This window comes from Peromyscus maniculatus, chromosome X (genome assembly GCF_049852395.1).
Source record: "Peromyscus maniculatus bairdii isolate BWxNUB_F1_BW_parent chromosome X, HU_Pman_BW_mat_3.1, whole genome shotgun sequence".
Taxonomy (NCBI): domain Eukaryota; kingdom Metazoa; phylum Chordata; class Mammalia; order Rodentia; family Cricetidae; genus Peromyscus; species Peromyscus maniculatus.
In genome coordinates, this window is record NC_134875.1 from 119909026 (window position 1) to 119929589 (window position 20564).

Sequence of the window (20564 nt, forward strand, 5' to 3'; positions counted from 1 at the left end):
AAGAACACTTGTCCATGCATGGTGGGCTCTCCCCCACAAAATCAACAATAAAGACAATTCTCCATGAGCATGGCCACAGCCCAATCTGATCTGGCATTCCCTCACTGACACTCCCTCTTCCTAGGTGACTCTAGGTTGTATCAAAATGAAGATAAAAGCTAACCAGGACAGAGGAAAACCAGATACTGGAGGAGAGGAACGCAGTTAGAAGTGAACTTTCAAATCACATGTGGATACTGCCCTTGCCCCCAACAGGTTTTAGGGGAATTGATTCTTTTTGAAAGAAAAATATAAAAACAGCCACTCACAGCAATACTCAAGACAGAAAACAGTTTGTATCAAGCAACACTATTTATTCACTTGACAAAGTCTTGTGGGTATGAATACAAGCCACTACTTGAGCTAAACCAAAGGACACAGAACAGATATCTAGCTAATGATGTTATTGCAATCACTTTGATACAACAAGGTATAAAGATGAGTTTTGAGGATTTTCCCAACTACAGCATGTGTCCTGTCAATAAGATACATAACTTGGGGCCTGGAGAGATGGCTCAGCAGTTATGTGCACTGGTTGCTCTTGAAAAGAGGCTGGGTTCAAGCCAGGCGGTGGTGGCGCACGCCTTTAATCCCAGCACTCGGGAGACAGAGCCAGGCAGATCTCTGTGAGTTCGAGGACAGCCTGGGCTACCAAGTGAATCCCAGGAAAGGCGCAAAGCTACACAGAGAAACCCTGTCTCGAAAAACCAAAAAAAAGAAAAAAAGAAAAAAAAAAAGAAAAGAGGCTGGGTTCAATTCCCAGTACACATGGCATCTCACAACCACCTGTAACTCTAGTTCCAGGAACTCTGTCAGCCTCTTCTGACCTCCATGGGTACCAGGTGCATATGGTACACAGCTTTCCATGCAGGCAAAACACTCCACATATAAATAAAAGCAAATACATATTTTTAAAGATGTGTGGCTGCACTGTGGTAGGGGCAGGCTCTCTAAAAATCTCTCATCAGCCTGGATGAGAATAAGAAGGGCAACATGGGACCCAGAAGGAGCTACAGTTTGACAAGGTTTGAGGAATTGAGGACTATGTCAAAAGTACCATGACTCAAGATGGACAAAGAGGAAAATCATCAGGAGCAGAGCAAGGCAAAAAACTCTCCAGGTAATCACTCATACCTTGGCAAACACTCCCAAGAATCATATAAGCCATATAATGAGGAAAAGACTTATTTAATTTTTCAAATTTGTCCTCTAATAAGCATATGAGGGCATGGGGGGGTGGTACATGAACCCCAAAAGCTTCAGTTTGCTCATCTCTATTGACACCACTATGGGCCCACTCTCCCTTCCACACCCCATGCCAACCACTACTGTTCTCCCCTTTCCCTCCAGGAAAGTGTTCATTAGTAAACAGGGTTTGTTTCCTGACTTGCCCGAAAAAGGCACAGAAAAACACTAGGAAGTTACTAGCACAGCATTTACTGAGTGTTAAAGCTTAAAGAACTTAGCATGGAAACTCACATTTGATCAACTTCTCTGGTAAGTGGAAATATTTAAATCCTGAGCACAATGCAATCTATGGCAGAGTCACCAGAAGTAGGCCAGCAAGAAAAACATTGACCACCCGGACTCCAGTCCCCATTAACAAGCAATTATTCACACTACCTATAGGCAGCAAGTATATAATACTCTCTGGTCTTGTAAATTGCTAAAATCATGAGGTGAGTTGCAATTCTTTTTCAGTAGAGAAGTGGTGGGATGTTTTGATCCAACTACAAAATAAAAAGATACTTACATTCTCTTTTTGAAAGTGTTATTAAATACAAATAGAAACAAAGACAAAACTAACACAAAATCTACCTGCCATACATAGCATCACATTTTTGTCCTCATTCATATATATATTTGCATATTGGAAAATTTTGTGCTTCAGGGGAAAACTGCCTTGTTTAAGATCTAAACTAGAGAACACACCTTTCCAAATTGCCTGCTTTTGACTGTATGAGGGATTTGTGCTTTTAGTTCCCTCTAAGATGTTTTGTAACTCCATGTTTATTTATTTATTTTTATTATTTTAATTATGTGCATGCACACACATACACATACATACACACACACACACACACACACACACACACACACACACACACACACACACACACACACACATAGGTACCCATAAAAGCTAGAGGAGTAGGATCACCACTAGAGCTGTAGTTACAGGTGGTTGAGAACTACCCAATGAAGGCACTGGGAATCAAACTTGGGTCCTCTGGAGGAGCAGTTCATGATCTTAAGCACTGAGCTCTCTCACCAGCCTCTCCAACTCCATGTTTTTTAATGTATTATTATTGTGATGTGGTGTGTGTGTGTGTGTGTGTGTGTGTGTGTGTGTGTGTGTGTGTGTGTGTGTACATCTACTGTGGTACTTGGCTGGAAGTCAAGGAACAGCTTTTGGGAGTCAGTTCTTGCCTTTCATCATGGGATCCTGGAAGGGAACTCAGGTCTTGAGGTTTGCTTGGTCAGTACCTGTACCTTCTCAGTCGTCTCACTGATGCATGATTCTAACTTTTAAGTAACAACTAAACAAGAAGATGTAAAAGAACATCTAGAGACCATCAAACAAATTCTATAAGATGGGAATTACAATGAATTCCGTTTCCTGTTGTTCAAAGAGCTACATTTGCAATTATTTGCAAATTCACTTCACCATTGCTGATATGTAAATATTTCTTTGCTTTTCATTCTGTTGTCCTAGCTTACCAGTTTCCCGACTAAGTAAAAATCTTTAATGTCTTCCTTGTATGTCTGTACAAGAGCAATGATTTTACTTTGCTTTGAAAACCATAAACACGAATTATTTATTCATTTGCAGTAATAGGTTCTACTATAACAACTTTTTGTACCCTGCTGCATTTTTTTAAACAGTATACCATGTAGCATTTTTTCATGATGATTAATCGAAATTTGGAATGACCACATAGTCTTCCAAATGCCTGATTGACTGATGCTATTTTGAATGATGCCACAATGAATGTCCTTGAACAAACCTGCACACCAGTGGAATTAATTATTTCAACAGACTTCTAAAAGGAAAATTGCTTGTCCTAAGTACTTGCAATTTTAAATACAGCAACCTACTACTGCCGGATGTACACAGTGCACTTCCATGGACAGGATGGGAAGACTCAATTCTAATAGGGTGGTATAACAGGTAGGTAGTTATAAACTGCTTTTGCTGAAGATTTATGACTTCTCACTTCAGCCCTCAAGGTGACTAAAAGTAGGATGATAGCCTTGAATCAGTATTTTCTTTTCTTTTTCTTTGAGACAGGCTTTCTCTGCATAGTTTTAGAATCTGTCCTGGGACTCGCTCTGTAGACCAGACTGGCCTCGAACTCACATAGATCCACCTGCCTCTGACTCCCAAATGCTGGGATTAAAGGCATGTGCTACCACCACCACCTGGCTCAGTATTTTCGTTTTGCATCTGTATCCATTCCTTTGAGTCTCCTACTTAACTCTGAATAAAGGCCTGTTAATCACTTGTGGCATGCCTCTCTAGAAACCCGTGAGACCTAACCTACCTCATTCCCCTTCAAGGATGAAGGCATCCAGAAAAGAATAACAAAGGTTTTTATTTAATGTCCTATTGTAGACCTCCAAAAGACAGATAAAGATCTCCTTGTCGTTGTCTTTAATCTGAGTGATCTTGGACTGGAATAATAGAAGAGTCTATGGGACAGATCACCTTCACATGAGGACAATCAGCTAAATGGTACCCTAACTGGGGAGCAGAAGTAATCATCTCCTGAGAAGCAGGTTACTCTCTTTGAGTCCTAAGTGTTATAACAACTTCTTTGGACCACCCTGCAGACTCAAGAATGAAATAGGATCAACCCATTACTACCCCTGTGATGAGGGTAATTGCCTAAGATGCTGAGGCCACATCCTGGAGTGAAAGTGAGTATGCAGTAGAAACCAGGTTGAAAAATCCCCTCAAGCAAAGACAGCAATAAGGACTTCTACTCTTGCAGAACCAGAACTGCAATGATGCTCAACCAGATCACACTGACCAGGACAAATTAAGTATGCATACTCCTTCCTGCTGTCTCTCATCCCTAGTCTTTCTTTCTCTACTTAAAGAGAAAGCTCCTGGCAGTGTCCCAAAGGTGAACTAAGGGTCATCAGAACCCTTCATCTGCTCGTCTGCTAAACATGTTGTCTGCTTTTCATTATTACTTGTCTCTGTGATTGGCATATTGGGACAGGTGTCAGATCATAGTTCTTGGAGATCCCAGGATCTGGAACCTTTGCTCTAAAACTCTGCCTACAATGTTAAATGTAACCACTCACAGGTCCAGGCTGGTATACACGTCTTTGGTAAGATCATGGAGTGATGGATGGCCACAGAACTGATAAGACTCACTGCTTACAGACTCCAATTAGTCTCTCAGCATCACAAATATTCAGAAAACAAAACACAGGAACACACCTGTGCACAGGTGCACAAATAAACACAGACACACTTCACCTTAAAATTGAAATCCTATTTAATTGAGGAATGCAGTGTTAGTGAAAAGGATGGCTGGGAATTTGCTAGATTAACCTAAAGCCTACATATTATATGAGATCTCCTGCTTTTCAGGAGTTTGATGGGGAAAATCCAGCAAGTTGTATATCTGGACAGTAATGACTTACAGGGATAGGCATTATGCTTCAGAAAGAAAATTTAAAAAGAAAGCAGAAACAATCCTCCTATCAATCAATACTAAAAAAATCGTTTGAAGGGCTAGAGAGATGGCTCTGAGATTAAAAGCACTGGCTGCTCTTCCAAAGGACCAGGGTTTTATACCTAGCACCCACATGGTGGATCATAAACATCTGTAACTCCTGTTGAAGGGGCTCTGACACCCTCCTCTGTCCTCTGAGGGCACCAGGCACACACTAGACACACACAGAGACAAAACACATGGAAAAATAAAATAAATAATTAAAAAATTATTTGAATGCAAGGACCAACTTTTTAAACACTGTATTTTATATTCATGAAAATTCACATTTACCCAATACAGTTAAAATTGCCACTCTGGCAACTACATAGTCCAGCCTTTCTCATTTTGTTTTCTCCAGATGAAATGCTCTATGCATTTATTTCAAAACAATTTATTTCCCTTTAAATGAGTCAGAGTAATTTAAATCTTCAAGAGTTCTTTTTAATTTTATGGCTACCATGACACAAAGCCTGGAGAAGTGTGCATCGTCGTCTAATGGAAATGACATTTGAATGTGCTAAGAGAGTCAAAGAAATGCAAAACTAATCAAACTGTGAAGGAAGTTAAACATCTCAGTGGGGAAGAAGTCATCTGTGAGCAGACTGAAGCAGGATGTTAAATGGCACTTGAATTTGAGACCTCAGTAGTCAAGTGTGGTCACTATATTAGCAGCATGAGAACCCCCTGGAGTTGAAAGTTAGGTCACACATGCGCACATGCACACATGCCAGCACGCACCCCCTAGGCCCTACAGAAACCAAACCTGTTTTCAAAAGAACCCCCTAGGTGGCTTCTGTGTGTGTGTGAAAGACTAAGAAGCCCTGGCTCAGAAACCATCAGGCTATTAATAGCAATTTTGTTTCTCTTCAGTGTCAGTAGGTGAATAAAGAAAGACCCAGCCAACATTATGATGTTTGCATTAAGCTTATAATTAATCTGTACACATTCGATACTATAAATATTTTATATTACTTAAGGGAATTTGGCATAATAATAGCATGCCCTTGGAATTCTAATTTAAAATGGATATTTGAATAACTGCTTTAGATTTGGGGACTGGCTTCCTAACTGCAAAGATTTGTAAATAGGACTGAAACATTTAAGAGAACAAAATACATCCCTAAGTCAGGAACATTAGCTTTCTAAAAGTAACTGAAATACTTGGAAGGTTTTGGCAGACAACGGGCTTGAACAGAAATATATAAATGTCATTAAAATGTTTAAAGGCATTTAATCACATTAGAGAAAGTCCACACAAAAGTGAAGGTAAGTTTTGTCTGGTTTATAATTTTTTTAAAAGGAAGAGGATCTTGAGTATATAACTTGAACATGCTTTCTATAAAGTCTGTCCAAAACCTGCCTTTAAATAACCTTCACTGTGTATTAAAGTCATGTGCCCAGAGAATCAGCTTTCCAGCCAGGTGTTACATACAGCAAGGTGGCTGAGAGAACACAACAGTGCTATTGTATAAGGTCACCCTTCCCCCTCTATTTCAGTGCTCACTTTTCTTTTCTACCTTCTACAAACCTTCCCATTTCCATTCAGAAATCACTCAGTGCTGAAGAGATCAAATTACCAGGAGCAGAAATCTTCTGGGAGATGGGAGCTTGCAGAGAAGTGGGGGTCATTGAGATGAGGAGGGCTGTAACCTCTGGCATCGAGTTACCATTTTACAGGTAGCAAACCAACCACTGTCTTATTGAGTCTATGGAGTTTCTTTGGGCACCAACTGGGAAAACATAGTGGTATTTTTTCACTAATATACATAATTGAGCTGGAGAGGTTTAAGAGCACTCCCTGCTCCTGCTGAGAACCCAGGTTCAGTTCCCATCACCTAAACTGTGGCTCACAATCCTCTGCAACTCCAGTTCTCGATCTAGCACCCCTCATCTGACCTCAATCAATACCAGGCAGGCATGTGATATACAAACAAACAAACAGGTGAGACACCCATACTCATGAAATAATAAAAATCAGGTAAAAAATTAACTGTACATAATTGAGGCTGATCATGGTGGTTCATGCCTATAACTTCAGCACTAGGAAGGCAGAGGCTGCAGGATTGCCATTAATTTAAGGTCACCAGGGTCTACATAGCAAGTTCCAGGCCAGATACAGCGTTATAGTGAGACTCTGTTTTAACAAAACAACAGAATAATAAAGGAAAAATAATACATACATAACTGAATACATGCATTAAAAGAGACATGATACATATGAGATATATACGCTAAGTTCTGTGAAACCAGATCATTTATTAAAATACTTTTGGAAAGTGTCTATGCCGAATTTCTTACACATTAGTAAAAATAGTTCACAGGTTAAATAAGATCCTCATTCTTTTTTAAATATTCATTTATTTCATTTTGTGGGGGGGGGTATTTTGTTGACCTGCATATATGCAGAGAGAGAGAGAGAGGTGTGTGCGCGTGCGCGTGCGCGTGTGTGTGTGCGTGTGTGTGCATCATGTGCGTGCCTGGTGCCATGGATCCCCTAGAACTGGAGTTACAGACAGTTGTGAGCTATCATGTGGATCCTGGGAATTGAACCAAGGCCCTTTAGAGGAGCACCCAGTGCTCTTACCCAGTGAGCCACTTCTCCAGCCCCAATCCTCACATTCTTAATGATTAATGATTCAATTCAATTGTTAGCGTGTTTCTCCCATGGTCAAATTGTAGGTAATTACATTGAAAAAGAAAAGGACACACATATATTCAAATGTCCTCAAATGCTCTGTTTAGAAGTTTTATTTCATAAACAATTGGTTTGTGTACATCTCCTATGCTCCTACAGTTACTGATATGCATATATGTATACTATAAACAAACATTTAAAGGCATGCTATGACTTTAAAGCCAGCTTATTACTGCAACAATAAGTGTTTCCTGCTTCAGCATCAATCACTCTGTAATTGGCTCTTTTGTAAGGGGTCTGGCAGCAAGGAAGATATTCTAAAGAAACATTTGTGTCTCTCAATGTGACTACCAGACTACTGAAACAAAAGAACCAAAGAAAGGAATGTCCCCAGGACTCTCATGCTGGGAGAAGAAAAAGGTACCTGCTGGAGGGGAACTAGTCTCTTACTTAGAAAGAGATTTCACACCATTTAACAACTTGTCAGATCACCTCATAGGGTAAAAATGAAGCCTAGAAAATGATGGGTCAGTGTAGGGTGGGACTACATTTTTACAGGGACCGCTTAGACATGTACATCCTTGGCCCTCTATCTAGTTAAACTTTAATATCATTTCAAGACCCAGAAAACAGATTTGGGTGGGAGCTACTGGGTCTTTTACCCCTCTTTCAAAAGTTGTCACATTGAGTAAATCTCATTTTCTGCTTTCCACTATTCATTTGGCTCTTTTAATTGGCATAGTGAGGACTGGTGACCTAACTTGGCTTGGAGATCAGGCTGTGACCCTTGAGTTTGATAACATTTTTAAGAAGCACACAAAATGAAAGAGATAGGATGTCTATACCACGATTGATTCAGGCTTCTGCAATCAAGAGCTTCAACTAACCCAAATGCTAGTAGGCCACCACCTTACTCTCTTATTTCCTTTTTCAGCCCTATCACGGTTTCTGTAATATTCTGTGCTCAACAAAAGCTCTTCCCTGATACACACTTATTCCATCTTAACTAAACTCAAAGCAGAGTGCATAGTGGATTCAGGGAAATGGGCAGCTCTGCCAATGGCCAGTGAGAATGTAAATAGTCTCTCTAGCATAGCTACCCACCCTGCCCATCTCATCCTGGTAAATTCTCATGATCACTGCTCTGCAACACTGACTTGGAAGCTGGAAAATACACAGGACAGAAAGTATTTGGCCATTAGTCCAGAGAAACTAGAAATGGGGTAATGTAGACATCATTGAGGTCAGGCTATAATTTTTTTTCAGGAGGTGAAAAATTTGTCATTAAAAAAATCTAATAAAGCCGGGCGGTGGTGGCACACGCCTTTAATCCCAGCACTCGGGAGGCAGAGCCAGGCGGATCTCTGTGAGTTTGAGGCCAGCCTGGGCTACCAAGTGAGTCCCAGGAAAGGCGCAAAGCTACACAGAGAAACCCTGTCTCGAAAAACCAAAAAAAAAAAAAAATCTAATAAATATCCAACTTTCAACTTACAGACTGGACTAAGATCCACTTCCCATTTGCTCATTTTGGTCTACGAGTCATTTCTTCTTTTAAGGAAACATGAATGAGCAATCCGGGGCTTCAGCTTTCAAAGATGCTCTCCACCAAACTTACTCCTACCAAAATTCTTTTACCAAAAATTACACAATTCTATACTGCAACAGTACTAGGAGTGTAAGCATCTTAGCAGGGCACTGCCAACTCTGCAGGGCCAAGCTGGTATCTGTACAAAGGTGAGTTGCAGCACTGGCTCTTGGCTGGCTTCTGGGAACTCAGCTCCTGAAATGTTCTTCATTGATGTCCAGTTGTTGTGCCCACATGGAGTACTACACACCTACTGTCCTTCTTCAGAGCCTGGAATTTCAGTAACTGCAGCTAGTTGGGGTAATCCTGTGATCAGACTCCAGGAAAACTCCTCGATTCCGAACCTCAGATTGGTTTTTCCTCTTTCTTGCAGGAGGACTTGGTGTAGCCTCATTCAGAGACAACGGGGCAGTCTTGGTCATGGATTCCTCTAGAATTACCTATGTTCTTTTCCTTAGGAAGCCCATCACATACCTTTGCTGTGTAGTGATAATAAATCAGAGTATAAGTACTACATACTGAGTTCCATGGTTCCCTCTAGGGAAAAAAAGTTACTAAAAATGTGGGTCATTTCTATGAACACTAAAACACTTTCACTATCTCAATAATTTACTATTTAAACTAGTATTTACACATTAGTAGCCTTTCCAGTCCAGAATTTTAAGAATTTAGAGGGGTAAAATAAAATTTCAAATTCACTGGCATAAATGGTCTACTCCATGTTACCTTTGACTTCTCAATAAAGACAAAACAATACAAAGGAACAAACAAGCAAATAAAAAGAACAGAAATCTAGACGGTATTTAACAGGTAACACACTCAATACATGTGCTATGTATTAGAGTTTTGAAGTTGGAGCTGAACATCAAATGACATAAAAAGAAAAGACAGAATTAAGCCAAGGGCAACATGACTTCTATTAACCTTTCAGCTACAATCCTTCGCTCACATTCTCTGGCAAATTGAATGATCTTTGATGAAAGGAGAAAGCCGGTATTGAGAACTTCCATTTTATGTTGACATTGTTTTCAATAATTAAACTCAGGGCTTGCTATTAGCATTACCCAAGTGTTGTGCTTGGAATAGAAAAATGTGAAAAGAAATGGTATTCCTTCTATAAAGGACCCATCTGACTCTTTCAGCAAACCTGTCTTCTTGTTAGTTTTTGTTTTGTTGTATTTTACATTAGAGATTATAAAACCTTTGGTATTCTAAATGGAATCAGAAAATGCTACAGTAACATTTGTCTGTCTGTGTAACATTTTCCTAAAAACCCACATCAAAACACAAACATCCAAATTTATAGTAAAGCAAGCCAGTAAAGGATAATGACCAAAGACATGTGAATAAGGAATTACAATCATCAATCTCTTCCTTTATGTTCAATATCTATAACAAAACTTGATAATGAAGCATCACACCAAAATCATTGAAGTCCCTCTGTGACTAACATGAAGGACTTCTCACCTTTATAAATAGAACAAAACTGTGATATACAATTGGATGTGATCACTTATGAGCCCATCTTAACACATACCCTAGAGAAATGTGGTCATACTGAAAGGCCCCAATGAGATAGCCACACTTCAGAGGTAAACAAGGCAAGCACATCAAATTCATTATTACTAAAGATGTCCCGATGTGCTGGCAAGATGGCTCTGTGGCTAAAGGGGTTTGCTGTCGAGTCTAATGACCTAAGTTTATCCCTGTGGACCCACATGGTGGAAGAAAGGTACTGACTGCTGCACATTGTCCTTTGACACCCCCCCATACACACATATATCATGGCACACACATGCACAAGTGTTTGCATGCACACAGCACAGAAATAAAAACTTTAAATGTCAAAAGATACATATCAGAGGCTTACTGATTAGCATAAGAGCCTAAGAGATTATTTTCATTGAGGTTGTGAGTGGTGTTTCAGAAATGTAGATTCCTTCGCTCACAAGACTACAAAATCTTTAGCCTGAAAAAGTACCAGAATTGGGAGAAACCAACAGCTAAAAACCTAAGGGTATCTGAATTACAGCATTCCCCATCATTTGTACACAGTCTTCACTCTCACTCAGCTGGGGATTCATGACAGATCCAATAGCCCATATCTACTCCAAAGAGAACTCTTTGGCCAATTTCTGATCTCCTAAAGATACTACATTTGTCCTTTTCCTCTTTCTTTTTTTTTCTTGTTTTCTCCCTTTTAGGCTAGGTAATTCATTGTATTAGTCAGGGTTTTCTGAAGGAACAAAACTGATATAATGAATATATCCAAAGGGGATTTATTAGAGCAGCTTATTTGCTATGGTCTGGCTAGTCTAATGATGGCAATCTCTCAACAGAAAGTCCAAGAATCCAATAGTTACTCAGTCCACAAGGCTGGGTATCTCAGCTGGTCTTCGGTATATATAGGAATTCCAAAGGAGGCTCTATTATCAGTGAGAGAATGCCTTAAGAATGATAGATGAACTTGGCTATGATTGAGGGCAAATAGACAAAAAGCAAAAGCTTGCTTCCTCCATGTCCTTTTATATAGGCTGCCACCAGAAGGTGTGGCCCAGATTTAAAGTGGGGCTTCCCACTCAAATGATCCAATCAAGAAAATGTCCTTACTAGTGTGCTCAGCTGCTTGGGTTTTAGTTAATTTCAGATGTAGACAAGTTGACAATCAAGATTAGCCATCACACTCATTAATTATGTGTTCACACCTTACTGTGACACACGTTTTCATTATCACATTGGAAAATGACACCCTCTAGCTGGGTTATGGAGAAAAAAAGATGAATCTCATCTACATGTTTTTGGTTTCCACATTATCCATTGAGCATAAGTCCATTTGCTTGTCATCGTACACTCTCTGGAGCACTGTGTCTGCTTAAAAACAGAATAGTTAGTACCTAAATGGCTTTGAAATTCTGTGCATATCGGATAATATTTTGTAGGAAAGAAGAAGACTTCATTGCCAACCATGCAAGATGAGCATCCAATTGTGTATAGAAAATGACAAAGTTTCAAAGTCACAAGATTGATTTCTGCAGCTTTACATGTACTCCATAAAGAGCTGACAGCACAGTATGGAAAAGAAGCCCATCTGATCACAAGATGAACAATGCTTTGGTTAGTATTTTTATCAACTTGGCACAAGCTAGAGTCATGTGGGAAGAGGGAACTCAACTGATGAATTGTCTCCATCAGATTAGGCTGTAGGCAAGTCTGTTGGGAAATTTTCTTGATTGATGCTTGATAGGGGAGGGCCCAGACCACTGTGGGTGGTGCCATGTCTGGGCAGGTGGTCCTGGGTTGTCTAAGAAAGCCACAAGGAGGAAGACAGTAAGTAGCATTCCTCCATGGTCTCTTTCTTTCTGCCCTGACTCCCCTCATTGATGGACTGTGACATGGAAGTTTAAGATGAAATAAACCATTCCCTCCCCAAGTTGCTTTTGGTCATGGTATTTATCACAGCAACAGGAAGTAAACTGAGATGCACAAAGAGGAGTAAAAATGTATAACCTGATTTGCAACGAAGAAGCAAAAGTTCCTATTTTTCTTATTAGCTCTGCTTTCTACCTCAGGCCTGCTCTTTGCTTTTAATTTAAAACACAGTTGCCAGTGCCTTAAAGAGAAATCAAGGGCTGGGAAGATGGCTCAGCAGGTAAAGCACTTGATGAGCCAAGATGAGGACCTTAGTCCAGATTCTCAGACTCCATGTAAAGTCAGACTCAGAGTGTGCATCTGTAATTCCAGGATTCTTATAGCAAGGTGGGAGTCAGAGGCAAATCCCCGGAAGGTCACAAGATAGTTAGGCTGCAGAGTGAATATGAAACTTTGTCTCAAATCAAGTAGAAGTCCAAGTTTGATACATGAAGTTGCCCTCTGACCTCTACACACAGAGCACAGCAAGAACGTGTGTGCCCACGTGTACACACACACACACACACACACACACACAATTAAAAAACAGTACAAATCCTGAGGGCCCCTCCCACACATGCTAAGTCAGAGGTTCTTGTGGTAGTGCCCATAAGTCTGCTTATAATCACCCTGCAAGTACTTTTGAGGGACGCTAAAGTTTGGAAATCAATACTGGACATACACTAAAACAGAACACTGATTCCAGACATACTGTATTCTTTAGGATGGCAAACGGATGGGAAGGAAGTCAATTATTTTGTTATACTCAATTCACAAGCCCAAGAAATGATCTTCAAAGTGCCACACAACTTTCAACTGCACATCAGACCTTACTCCAAAAACAAAACAGTTGCCATCTTTGCACATGCTCTGATTACCAAATGTTATTTTGTTGATAGTTCTCAGCATACCTACAAAGCACTTATTAGTAACTGAACAATACCACATTTCTTAAATACTACAACAGGAAAGAAAAAGTTTTAGTCATCAAATCATTGCAGACATCCATATGTTGTTCATATGATGTCTAATGGTACAGAGGCTTGTCACAGCAGTACCAGTATGGGACTCAGAACAACATTTTGGTCAATATGCCAAGAATTTGTTTCTGTTTTCAGTGTGATACAGTTGCTTCAGCCAACAGAGAAAGAACAGATTATTTAAACAAAAAACTGAATCCAAAGCAAGCTAAGGTTTATCATCCAACCATTATTGCATGGGCTTTATCTATTCAAGCAATTATAGGTATGTTGGAAAACTGAATGGAAGGTAGAGAGAGATTTACATACTTACTATCTCCACACACATTGAGTCTTTTCCATTCATAAAACACCATAATACTACCCTAGTATATTTACTACAATCAATGCGCTGGCATATTATCATCCAATGCCCAGAGTTTACATTAAGGCTTACTCTTGGTATATAACCTATAAATGTGGACAAATGCATGGTATCTGTCCATCACTGCAGTATCATACAGAATAGTTACTTTGCTCTAAAAAATTCTGAGTTCTATGGAATTTTCTCTCACTTCCTTCTCTGTAACAACCAGGTTTTTTTTTTTTTACCATCTCAACACTTTTGCATTTTCAAGAATGCCATATCATAATGATACAGTATTATAACCTTTCCAGATGAGCTTTTTTTTTTATCCACCAATATGTATTTCTGATTTGCCCATGCCAATTCATTGTTAGCTCATTTCTCTTTAGGTGTAAATAATATTTCATGGTCTCTATATACTACTTTACACATTCACATTCTAATTTTGCTGCACAGAGATTTGAATCACTATAAATGAAGATGCTATAGACATCTATGTTCAGGTTTTGGGAGGCACACCGGTTGTTGACTCCCTTGAGTTAGTACTAAACAATGTTATTAGGTTCTATGGTAAGTGTATCTTCAGCCTTGTAAGGAACTGTCAAACTATTCTCTGAGGGGGTTATAAACAATTTGTTGTTCCCAGCAATAATGACAGTTCCTATTGCTGCATGTCCTTATCAACATTGGTGCTGTCAGTGCTCTGAATTTTGTCTATTCTCATAGTTTGCAGTGGTATAACATTGTTATTTTCATTTTCATTCCTCTGGTAACATTAACTGAAGTCTCATCTGCTCATTTGCTATCTGTCTTTTTTTTAATTAAAGTTCTTTTTTTTTTATTGGAGGTGTGTGTGTGGAGGCCAGGGGATAACTTGCAGGAGTTTGTTCTCTCCTTCTGTGTGGGTTCCTTGGCTCAATCTCAGATCATCAAGCTTGGCAGCAAGCATCTCTTCCCCCTAAGCCATCTTGCTGGTATTCTGTCTTCTTCATTAAGTTATTTTTGTTGAAGTCCTTGGCCTATTTTTAAAATTAAGTAATTTTCTTATTGCTGAATTCTAAGAGTTCTTTGTACATTTTAAATAACTGCCCTTTATCACATATGTCTTTTGTAAATATTTTTCCCTGCCTGTGGCCTGACTGCTAATTATCGTGATAGTGTCTTTTACAGAAAAGAAATCAATAATTTAAATGAACTATAACATCAATTTTTCTTTCATGCATTGCCTTTGGTGTTGTTTTCTCTTCACCATACCTTAAATTACCTAGGTCTTTTAGCAGACTTAAAGTTTTACACTTGTTGCTGTTGTTGGTTTTTTTTTTCTTTTTGTTTCTATCGAAACAGAGTCATTGTTGTCCTGGATGGCCTGGAAATCACCATATAGATCATGCTGGCCTCTAACTCACAAAGATCCACCTGCCCCCGGCCTTTCAAGTGTTGAAAACAAAGGCATGTGCCATGCCCAGCCAGTTTTTCATTTAATGTTTAAAATCAGCATATATTTCTAGCTGCCTTGGTGAAGGATATAAAATTCATGTTTAGAAGTTATTTTTATATGTGAATATGCATACATCATTTATATAAATAAATGGAATGACCAGTTTTGCTGTATGTCATTGCTTAGCTTGTTTGTCAAAATTAAGTTGACCATATTTATGTGGGTCTATTTCTGAACTCACTTTTCTGGATTGGTTAATTTCTAATTTGTGTATTCATTTGTTAGTACAACACTGTCTTGATTGTTGTATCTTTGTGCTAAGTCTTAAGGTTGAACATTGTCAGTCCTCTGACTTTGTCTTTTATGTTGAGGCTTTTACCTTACTATATAAACTTGAAGATATTGACATGCAAGAAATAATGTGCTGGGAATCAGAATGGTCTGAACTGAATCTACATATCAAGTTGAAAACTGATATCATAATAACATTGAGTCTTTCTGGGCATACACATCAAACATCTCTCCATTTAACTGCTCTTTGTTTCATCCACAGTTTATAGTTTTTTCTCACCTATATGATATTATAACATTAAATATTATACTACATATTAATAGCACAACTTTCAAATACTACTTATTCATTGCTGATTCACAGGGGCAATAATTAACTTTCTCGTACTAACCTGATTACCACAATCTTTTTGTTGATTCTTTGGATTTTCTAAATAGATAGGTGTGTCACCTGTAAACACAGACTTCTTTCTTCCCATTTTTCTTGTCTTATTGGTTTATCTAGGACTTTCCAGCACAGGGTTTAAAAGTAGTAGTGGAAAGGGACACTGTACTGCTCCTGATCATAGTAACAAAACAGTAGGTTTTTAAAAATAAACATTACTCACTGAGTTGAAAGAGTACTCTATTTCATTTTCACTGAAATTCTTATCAGGGATGGGTTTTGTATTTTGTCAAATACATGTTTTATCTATTGATATGATCATACAATATTCTTCATTAGCCTGTTTATTGTGATAGATAACATTAATTGATTTTCAAGTGTTGAACCTGTCCTGTATAGCTTGGATAAATCCCATTTATTCATGGTGGATGATTAGATTTATATATTATTTCAACCTGTTGAAACTTTGTTGAGGATTTCTGTGTATATGTTGATGAAATGCTGGAATGTCATTGTGTGATTTTGATACCAGTCTGTGACCTCACTGAATACATTATGTATAATTTCTGCTTGTATTTTACCATGTGCACGTGAGATATGGTTAAATCCCTGAGATCTATAAGGGCATCATTCTTTGAATCCAACCCATAAAAAGTAAATAAAATCTAAACTTGAAATCAATAGAGTGGATGATCAGAACTTCTAAAATATTCCTTCCAGAACTCAAACCTAATCACAAAATTGCTACCTTTTAACTCTTAGTAGTTTTAAAAATCTGAAGGGAAAAATGCTTTGTTTCATGCAAGACGGATGCAACTTTTTCAGATGTTTCAGAATGCTTGTTGGCATAACTATTACCCCTGCTGTTGCTGAGATAAAGAGAAAAGACTACAGGGGAAAAACACCAAGACATGCCAAATATCCTACTCTTTCTAAAGTCCAAGGAGAGGGAACAGTGTGAATAGAAATAGTGAAGTATATACTAACTCATAATACAGAGTGTCTCTGCACACATTACACTGTTTTCATAGCATGACTAGGATTCTAATTTTATTCATCATGTCATACGGCAAATACACATTTTAATTTTATTTTATTTAATGCTCTTGTCAGAAAGTCACTCTGGCCAATCTGGAGTAAACAAGGCATCAATAATATATTCGTGCTGTCTCTCTTCCTGTCCTCCATCATGGTATAAAGTTAAGGTGAAAAAGAACCCCATGTGGGAACTTCATATCTGCCAGCTCTGCCTCTCAGTATCTGTGTGCGGGAGAGCAAAGACAGATCCAGGCAGGTAAAGTTTTAGAGTAGCTCACAGGCCAGACCAAGGCATTTTCCAAAGCGAGATACACCACCAGGTCTATTGGCATCAGCAGAAATGAAATTTAGGCCATTCCCTGCATAGTCCATGGAGCCAAGGCAGAAGAAACCTGGAGAGAGGTCTGAAAGTATGGGAGTGTGAGTTATAGGAAAACCACTTCTCAGATACTGGAAACTTGGGTTTTGAGATTTAAGAACACACCAAGTATTGGGTTCTATAGCCTTCCTGCACTTCTTTGTGGTACTGGGTAGGCCAGGTTTCAGTATCACAGGCAAGAAGTGAATGATGGGCTGCATTGGGGCCATACACAGAGTCAGCAAAGAGGAGGACATGTTCTAATTCCAGAAGTATTATGGGATCAACTTCTCTGGAAAATAAATTTCACCAAAAGGCCAGGTGTGTGTGTGTGTGTGTGTGTGTGTGTGTGTGTGTGTGTGTGTGTGTGTTGTTATCATAAAAATATCTAACTTCTCTCTCTCTGGAATATTATTATTGTTTTAATACATGACCTATAATAAATAAAATAGAAACAACACTAACAAGAATTTGGGATATCCTATTTTTTTAAGGTGCTGGATGTGGTGGTGTAGCCTTTAATCCTAGCACTCAGGAGGCAGAAGCAGGAGGAGCTCCATGAGTTTGAAGCCCGCCTGTTCTATATAGGGAATTCCAGAACAGCCAGGGTTACATAGTGAGACCTTGAATTAAAACAAAACCAAACAAGAAAAAAAAAATCAAATAACTATTCATAATGGCTGGAAGTATAGTTATGTTGCTAAAGTGCTTGCCTTGAAAGCAAGAGGATCTAAGTTTGATCTTCCTGAATCCACACTAAAAATCCAGGTGCTGTGGACAGTGCTTCTAATCTAAAACTTGACAAAGCAGACACAAAAGGATGCTTGGAACTCACATGAAGGCCAGTCCAGCTTAATCCAGAAGCCCCATGTTTAGTGAGAGACCCTGTCTTTAAAAAAATAAGGTAGAGAACAGACTGAGGAAGATACCCTGAAGCCTCCATGCACACATACACCTGCACACACACACACACACACACACACACACACACACACACACACACACACACACACACACAAATACATGTGTACACACAACACAATAATAATAATGAAGTGAAATAAATAAACACTTAAGTAAATATATAGGGACATTTTAAAACAAATCCTCACAGGCATTCTCACATGGAGGAAGTAGTAACATTACTGCTTCTTTGTGTGATGAAAATAATAGGTTCCAACTTATTAACAGGGAGTGTTCTGACTCACAAATTTGGTGATTATGAATTTGGGAATGACTGGTAAGTTTTTGTTTTTGTTTTTGTTTTTTGTTTTTGTAAAGGATGTGAAGTAGACAGTTGTAGCACCTTTGGGATAGAGGCCATTCATGAAATTGCATGCAAACAATAAAAGACAAGAAAAATTCACGTCATCTACCATTAAAATTATTTATGATACAGACTCCTGAAAGTAGATCTATGGGTTTCCTTTTATAATCATATAATCATCATTAATATGTGAAGCAATGGGAGGCAGAAAATCATCATCTCTAAGACCTCCAATCATCTGTCATTCCCTTTAATCAAACTGGACTTGACAATCATGATTTCTTATTAGAAGGGGTTTTATGACCCTGGGTAATAGAATTCAAAAAACTGCAAAAATATAATGATTTCTTGTGAATATGCAATAAAATTGTAGTGGTATTTGATGATTGGAGCCCCTAGGAATAAATTGAGCTCCTTAAATTATCACCAATATTAACACTCCATTTTATTCCTTTGTTTCTTATGGAAGGCCAAAGCTGCTTACATTTGCAATGACATTTTTAAAATGACTCAGTGAACAATTTGTCCCTCTGAGGTATTTTCTATTCTGGGGATTGTGGGAGTGAATAAACCAATGGCAGGATGGCCATTTGTGGGTGTAGAGGGACGTGCCGTGGTGTGAGGTCTGATGCTGTAGAAGGTTAGTGGACTCCTGTTGCTGCAATGATTCTTCAATAGATTTATGAATGGTGTGAAATCATCAAATCACTAATTTAGTGGGCATGGGGTACAGCCTCCACAGTGAGTCATTGTCTACCTGTGTTCAAAGTGACTTTTATGAACACAACACATCTTAAAATTTTGTTTGTTGGGTTTTTGCTGTAGTGTTGGGATTTTTGTTTTGTTTTGTTTGGTAATTTTGGGGTTTTTGTTTGTTGGTTTTGTGTATTTAAGACAGTCTCATTATATAGCCCCAGCTGGCCTAGAGCTTACTATATAGAACCGGTTGGCCTCAAGCTCATAGAGATCCACCTTCCTCTCCCCTACAAGTTTTGGGATTAAAAGTGTGCATGTACCACACTACGCTGGGCTCTTGCCTTTTGTTTTGAGGCCTTGCAATATAGCCCATTCACTATGCATCGCAGGCAGTACTCAGACTTCAGATCTCCCGGCCTTAGCCTCTGAAGTGCTATGATTTTAGATATGCACTTAAGATCTGAATGGAGCTTTTCAAGCAGGATCTGAGAAGTTAAATGTTGCCTTACTTGTTTGACCATGAAATGTCCCTATATCATCAGACCTTCATTAAAGAAAAGATTTTTATTAAATTAAATTTATTTATCTATTTATATGTCTATGGAGGAAGGGTGCACTTATACCACACATAGCTTATGTGTGGAGGTCAGAGGACAACTTGCAGGAGTTGTTTTTGTTGTTGTTATTGTTGTTTTAACATCTTGGTCTAAGGCATTGAACTCAGGCTTGGGAGCAAGTACCTTCACCCACTGAGCCATCATGCTGGCATACACTTCCAAATTTGAGTGAACATTTACCGTAGTACATGTGTGATAATGACATACTCTGTGGCTCATAGAAGAAAAACATATTGGCAGAATTTTTACTGTGATTTTATACAGCTCGGATGCTTAATATCGCAATGTATTTTAAGGTTGAGTGTGTTATATGAATTGTTATCCCTTTCAGAATGTGTGTGTGTGTATGTGTGTGTGTGTGTGTGTGTGTGTGTGTGTGTGTGTTCATGCATAACAGAGAGAGAGGAAAGGAGGAGGTAGGGGAAAATGCACACGAAACTCAAATAATTTGAACTATGAAATTAGACTCAATTATTATCTATCATATGACTGTCTGAAAATCCACCAGCAGCTCAAAGTCATCTCTATACCAAAGAAAGCAAATGTTTCTCAAAAACCTTCCTCCACAATGCATTTGTTTGCTGCTCATGATTTGTATATATTTCTATTCCATAAAACTATAGTATATAGTTTTAATGTTTATTCATTTCTTTTTTATATAACCCTGGCTGACCTCTAACTCACTATATAGACCAGACAGGCCTCAAACTTGCAGCCAGCCTTTTGCCTCTGTTTCTGAATGCTGGGA

The 20564-nt window shown here is 38.7% G+C and overlaps 1 protein-coding gene and 1 pseudogene across 3 annotated transcripts in view; one reads left to right on the top strand and one right to left on the bottom strand.

The window, feature by feature from the left end:
• The window catches only part of Frmpd4 (FERM and PDZ domain containing 4), a 623066-nt gene that overhangs the window by 556336 nt on the left and 46166 nt on the right, over positions 1–20564 (bottom strand). The gene's annotated exons all lie outside the window — the stretch shown is intronic.
• Positions 17055–17539, top strand: LOC121825629 (large ribosomal subunit protein uL5 pseudogene; annotated as a pseudogene).